Raw genomic sequence first — 7599 nt, forward strand, 5'->3', positions numbered from 1 at the left:
GCTCCGCTATGAAGAAAACTATTTCTGCCTTTAACTTATGAAGGTTTGGGTAAATATGTATATAACATTTATACTATTCTCCTTCATTACTTCATCAAATAGCATTTAAAATATATTACATTTATATCGTTTTTGAGAATTGTCAATTTTGTGTCATAATATTTTAATTATAAGATGACAAGAGAGACATGAATTTTTTTATTTTTATTTTAGGACAGAGTCTGCAGGGTCTACAGGGTCTCATTATGTAAATTGGACTTATAGTGATTGGCCTGTGTCCAGCCTCTTTAAAGCTGGGATTACAGGTGAGTACCACCATGCCCAGTCTCAATCTCTATCTCAAAGTGCCTGGGGGGCAGGGCTGGCATGGCACTTCAGGGATTGAACCTCAGCCACTGTGTCTGCCTAAGCAGGTGCTTTAATCCACTGAGCTACTTGGCCAGACCTGAGAGGCATGAATATTAACCAAATACTTGACATCCCTTCTTGGAGAAAGAGTACAAATTTGATGTTTGGAAAGAAACATGGTATTTGTGTACGATGCAGTACTGCTCTTCCATAAATAAAACTTGAGTAGTTTGTCGGAAAACAAATTACATTTTGAAATTTTAATATTAGTAAACTAATCAGATGCATAAGCTTAAATGTCATGTGATTTTTATATGAGTAACCCCACATATGAATAAATTAAAGAATGAAATAAAAGGTAATAGAACACAAATGCTTCAATCTTTTGCAAATGCAAGGGAAGGAAGTGATGGAGGGATGGGAGAAAGTATTAAATGTGTTATATACTGAGTCTAATCATTATCCATTTCTAACATATATTAATAAAATTATTAAAAAAGAATTGTGTGGTTACTGAATACACAAGAGCTGAATTGTAAATATTAATTTTTATGTGTCAACTTGGCTAGGACATGGTACCCACTTATTTTAGCATATTAGCTTCCATAGTATCCTCAGGAGTATTCTGATTGGTTGAAGGCTTTAAAGAAGAATGAGGTTCCATGACGTAGGAAGAGCTTTCCTTAGTTCATCAACTCTTACCAAGTTTCTAAATTGCTCGTCTGCTTTGCAGGTTCTGAACTTGGCAGCTCCCGCAAGCATGTTAGCAAATTTCTTAAAATAAATCTATCTGTGAGTGTTCATGGGAGAGAAACAGGAATAATTGATAGAATTGTGTATGTGTATAACTTTAGTACTCAACTATCACAGCTTTATCAAAATTCAATGAAAACCACACTCTACCTTTAATAATTGTTGAAATATTTAGCTACAAATAAGTTTTCTTATGTCAATCAATATTGTTACACTGTGATTTCCCTTTGAGGAAAAGACTTGAGAAAGTGAGAGAGTTTTCAAAGTCCAATGTAAAAGATTAGTATTTAAGTTTTGTCTTATTATAAAACACCAAAAGAAAGGAATATGAAAACAAAAGAAGTCAAAAAATAAGAAAAGAGAAGAAAACAGATCAGTATAGGTTTCTATTATAGCCTTTCTCGTTTCCTTGAAGGGCATTCTACACAGATTCTGCAGAAGTAGTTCATTATTTTTGGTACTGGGAATTGATCTCAGGACCTCACACTTGCCAGGAAGATGCTGTGACACTGAGCTATATCCCCAATCATATTTCTTTTTGTTGTAAGAAATATGTCCATTAGACATATTTCAAAATATGTCAAAATAAATGTTTAATATCAGTATCTCTAGCTATATATTTTCCCGAAATAACTTTTAATACATGTGCATACAAATTACATACACACTTAGAGTTCTCTCCTATTTTTGCAAAGGATTCCCCTTATCCCCACATCTAATTAAAAAGAGGTATTGGTTTCCCCTCAGAAGTCTATTATATATCCAATTCAATGTGAATTCCCATAGAATAGCCCTAAGTCGGTGTTTCATTTCAGGGCTTGTCTGCTATGGCAGTCTTCTTACTAGCCTCCTTGTCTCCAGCTTTTCCTCTTTGACAGTCTTGCACAGTGCCTCCAAAATATTTTTTTCCAAAATATCATTTTTATTAGTTTCCTCGTCAGCACACAACATTATCATTTTAATGCGAAAAATAATTTTCTTTTTTGCCTTTTCTTTTCTTCCTTTCTTCCATCCTTCTTCCCTCTCTTGGGGAGGGAAGAGTGTCCTGTATTTTACCAATCCATATCATACATTTGGGTGCCTATTTCCATCTTTAGACTCATTAATGAAAATGCTGGGGTCAATGGTACAACTCTTTCTTAATTTTAAAAATTGACCAAATTTTGAAATATTCAAATGTAAATGTAGTAGAAATTAATTTACTTTCTCACTGAAAGAAAACATAAAATGTAGATCTATAAGGAAAAAATTAAATGTTAATGTTTATGTCTTAGTAAAAATTATGTTCAAGAAATAATTTCAAAGAAAATGACAGTATTTTGTCTTAAAGTTTGAGGTCCATGAATCTCACTTTTTCATATAAGTAATAACCACTTTAACTATATACAAAGTCAGCTGGATTTTGTGGGTTCTGGGAAGTTCAGCCTTTTATGTGCCCTAGAGAAGACTGGTACAGGCATTTGTCTCTAAGCCTTTACCTTATGGGTATAAGATTGAAAAATAAGTTTTTAAATAAAATTAATTTCTAAAATATTATCACTGACAAATTTAATAGAAGACACTGGGGCTGAGGAGATGGCTCAGTGCAATAAGTGCTTCCCTGGCAAGTGCAAGGGCCTAAATTCAATCCCTGGTTCTGTCAAAAAAAAAAAAAGTCATATACTGTGATTATACACAGCTTATGACTTAGGTACTTTTCTCATTGCTGAGACAAAATATTCAACATCCAATTAGAGGAGGGAAGTTTCATTTGGCTTATGGTATGTTGAGGATCCAGTACATAGTTTGCTGGCTCCAAGGCACATTGCAGAGGGGTATCACAGAGGAGAAACAGGCCATGGAAAAAAAGGACAGGCAGAAAGTAGCAACCAGCAATGTCTTTCTGTCCCTGTTATCTTCTCCCACCTACCCACTCTTAGGGCAGGCAGCACTCGTGCCCAGGGTGGGGAACCCTAGTCCTAACCAGGACTGTGCCAATCCAGTCAGTGGACTGATTTACTAATTACACAGCCTTGATTCCAGCATGACACACTCAAGATCAGCCTCCACGGGTGCAGGAGGCTTGTGTGTGTGGGGGGGAGTGCTAGACAGAAGTTGTAGCATGCTAATACCTAATTATTTTAACACCTATACCAGTAAATAAATTTTCACTCATTCTTTGATACTATCTTTACTGCTTAAGTAAAATACTGACCATCCTCTATTGGAAAAATGGAGAGTTGAGCATAATTGCACGATTGGTATGCACGATTGGTTTACACCACTCACCCAATGAAATGTTCGTTGAGTTCCTGCTATGTATAACTTCTCATTCTACTGTCTGAATTTATTGTGCTGAGTCAGATAAAACATCTTTTGACATTTGGAAATAAGTCTAATGAAGAGATAGCAAACAATAGACAACAAAGTCTTATAAAGTTAGTGATGTTATTATTGTTATTATCATTATTATTACTACCATTATTATTTTCTTTCAGACTTACATGTGTCAGTAGCATAAGCAAGAGCTGTGAACACAAAAGAAAGTATTGCTGGGCGGTTTCAGGGAAGATTAGGCGTCCATCACCCGGCCCGTGGTCCGCTTGGGCCTTCGGCTTGCTGCGCGCAGGTCCGCCTGCTGTCTGCTGTAGCCCACGTCTCGGTCGGCTGTCAGACATCACCTTCCGCGCGTCACACAGATGCGAGGCAAGTTCCATCAAGAGCCGTGAGCACTGTCAGAAGGAAGCCCTGCCTCGTGCTTTTTGACTCTTCAATTGCTACTTGATTGACATTTTGAAATTCTGTCAGCTTTTCTTCCCTTTGTTTGCTTTACACAGAGCAGAAGGAATCTGCAGCTCCTGTCCTTTAGCGGGGTAGAGTGACAGCCCAGCTGAGAGAAATCCAGTCTCATAAATCTTATATTGTAGAAATATAACAATAGAGATGACTGCATTGAGACTATGGACTTACTTGCCCAAAAGGTTTCTGACAAAAAAGGAAAAAAAAAAAAATGCTTCCATTATTTAGTCTTCCAGGATAGATTAAAATAAGATACTCAAATATTAAGTCATTTTCTTATGTGTAATGATAAGAACATTTCCTCTGAAAAACAAACTTTTAAAATATTTCAAAATCAACTATTACTTGTGGATTCCAAACTCTAAAAATTAAAATAAACTATAAGGCACATATATTGATAAATTCTTTCGCTTTGTTCATTTTAAAATGTCAGTAAGCACAAACTGCCCCGAGGTTTCTGCTGTCTCTGGAAATCTCACTGCAAAGCAGATAAACTAACATTAAGTTTGTCTCTTTGTCTTAAGAACTTTCAGTTATGAGACTAAGAAAATGGGAAGGATCTGCTTATTCTCTCTTTAAATGTAAATAACGAATATATGGACAGATTTATTGACTGATATGCAGATTTTTTCACTAAAAATTAAATGTGATAATATAAGAGAAAAACTGATAATAAAAATCTTTCCACAGAACAGTGGTTACAGACATGATTTTTTAGAGTGGATTTTTTGGTTAAAATTTCACTAAATATTTGGCATACATTCAGTAACTCATTATAGTAGATGACATGGGTTCAAGATATTTTTCCTTCAAATTCTATGAACATCTTCATCACAGAAACATACACAGCATATCAAATCGATGGTATATATTAATAAAATAATGGCTAACTTATCAGGTAAAAAGGTAATAATGACCCTATTAGAAAAGGGAGTATTAACTTTGTGTGGAAACATTTCACATTTTATAATTTCCTCGTTACATAAGTATTCCACTATTCTAAGACTTTCTGATGAGTAAACAGATATGTGACATATATTTCATTTATATTTATAAAATTATGTATTTATATTCAATGTGGTAAAATTAATATAAAATTAAACATAAAAATTGGTCAATCAAGAAATGAATGAAATTATATATCAACATTTGATTAGTAAGTATAAATAAAAATTTTCTATGATTTACACATTCATTTATTTCCCAAAACATTTCAGGGTGATACAATGAAAAATTTCAAAAGATTGGTATGCATAAATATATATGCTACTTGAGTTCTCATTTCTGGTCTCAGTTTACATAGGTGGACACCCAGAATGATAGCTACCATGTACTGTAAAATAATTGCAGGTGTCTAACATTCATTTGTTAAAGTAATTTGACATACAGCCTTCAAAGAAATGATTCAGATAAATGAAGTCATAAGAGTGAGTGCTCTAATTCCTTGGACTGGTGTTCTTATTAGAAATGTAAAAGATGCCCAAGGTGCAAATGCACAAGAGAAACACATGAGGATATAGAGAAAATCTAACTGGCTCAGAAATCAGACCCTCTGGTACCTTGATCTTACACCTCCAGCCTCTCAGACCATAAGTAAATAAAATCTATTGTTAAGCTGTTGAGTAGCCAACTCTCACGCATGTATGCTAACATCTCTGCCAGCATCAAGCACTCCTCTGACCTCTTCAGGGCTGTGTCCCAAACAGAGTCCCATTCACAGAAATAAGACAGGGAAACACAGGACTCTGGAGTCACAGAAAGATAAATACAGTTTTCATCCTATTTAAAGTAATATAAATTACAAGACAATGTCTTGATCTGACATACATATGGAAAAACTATTTCTATGTTCAAGGATGGTATTCTAGTTCCTAACAATCGCAATGTGTAATACAAAGTCTTATTTTTGATACTGTCTTATTCAAAGCTTTTCAATGTTCCTCATCAAGAGTCAAAATTTAGGAAAATCCGCAAAATTATGAAAGAAAAAGAAAGATAGAGGAAGAGACAAAAATGGAAAGGATAGAAGGAAGACAGAGTAAAATAAAGGATGGAGAGAGGGAAAAGGAAAAGGCCACTCAATGAGGTGGTAGAAGAACAGGGTCTTTTCTTTAAAAACAGAGAAGTTGAAAATGGGCCACTCTGTAGATCTTCTGAACCCCCTTCACTGAGTGCTCATGAACTTTAAGAATAGCAATGAGGCCATTCTTCAGTTTCAGCTCCTGTTCTGAGTATTTGTGACTTTTTTTTGTATCACTTGAAATCAACTGAAAAAAAAAATTATTGGACAGTATTTCCTCTGTAGTAACTCAGCAAATTTCTCAGTTAGAATTCTGTCCACAAAATATTAGATACTCAAGAATAAACTTTCATTTCAAATTGTCAAACTCATCCCTCATGTGAATCAGAAACATGGGTTATCTATCTATACCCAACTATCATTAATTATTTCTAAATTATCTCGTGGTTTATAGATTTCAGTTGCACCACATCCACATTTATTTCTAAGAAACAACCCTTCTCTCAACTTCAAAGTTGATCCATTGGCCATATAAGGCATTAAATGCAGTGTGTTTTCAGTTTCTTTTTGAAACAAATTTCTTTTAATTTATACCTTTTCTGTGTCTACAGCCAAACAGAAGAGTGCCTTGATATAACACATCGTCATATAACATGCAACTGAATGTTCTAAAGAGTATATTTTTAAAGATTCAATTTATGCATTTTTCTTTACTGTTGTATTGTTCCTCCCCCAAATCATGCGAGCCAACCTCAGCTGCATCCACACCATTTAAAAATTAAAAACAAAATTCATGGTTTATAGTGGCAATGATAACGAGAATTCAAAGGCCTTTACTCTGCTGACTGATGAAACGTGTGCAGATATTGTGTGGGGTTCCAACGTGGTTCCCAGATGTTATGGCTTGTGTCTAGTTATCCTTTCAAAGCCTTACACAGTCATGGGGTGGCTTTTGGAGTTTGTGACTGATTATTGTGAGTGTGGGTGCTGCACCCACACTGGAGCAGTAATCTGCCTTGCAATGTAAGGAGGGGAGAGAGGCTAGCTAGCTGCCACAGCTGCTTCTCCCCTTTGCTCTTTGCCACCACCATGAATGGCTGCTCTGTGCCGCGTGCCACTCTGCCTTAGAACCAGCTGAGTATGGACTGAAACTCACACTAACTGTGAGCTACATAAACCTTTCCTTCCTTAATTTTGGGTGTTGGGTATTTTGTCTCAGCAATGAGAGAACAGTAACTAATATCCCAGGCTTTCTCCATTCTACAGCTAAACTGAAGAACTAGTTACTTTATGGCACATGGTGCTTTTGTGTTTGAGCCCAGATAGATGATAAAACTTGCCAAGCTTCTTAAAGATTCTGCTGGGTCAAACAACTGTCTGTTCTATATGGTGCCATGTGCTCAAGTAAGTCCCATAGCCAATTTCTACATCAAAAGTGCATCCCCTCTAAAAAATAAGCAAGTTTATGTGTGATAATGCTCATAATAAATATGAAATGATTAAATGACGTCTTAAAACCTGTTTTCAAAACAAACCAAGGAAAAAACCATTCAGGTAATATTCTTTTGGAAATTTTTTTTAAAACACAATAATCCTTGCAGAATTCCAGTTACGAATATATTTTTTTGAAAATTTTATTGATAAACAGATAGCAATGAGACAATTTCAAATCAAATCAGAAGTACAGTTTCAACAAATAA

The sequence above is a fragment of the Octodon degus genome, unplaced genomic scaffold, assembly GCF_000260255.1.
Source record: "Octodon degus isolate 3935 unplaced genomic scaffold, OctDeg1.0 scaffold00172, whole genome shotgun sequence".
In the NCBI taxonomy this organism is placed as follows: domain Eukaryota; kingdom Metazoa; phylum Chordata; class Mammalia; order Rodentia; family Octodontidae; genus Octodon; species Octodon degus.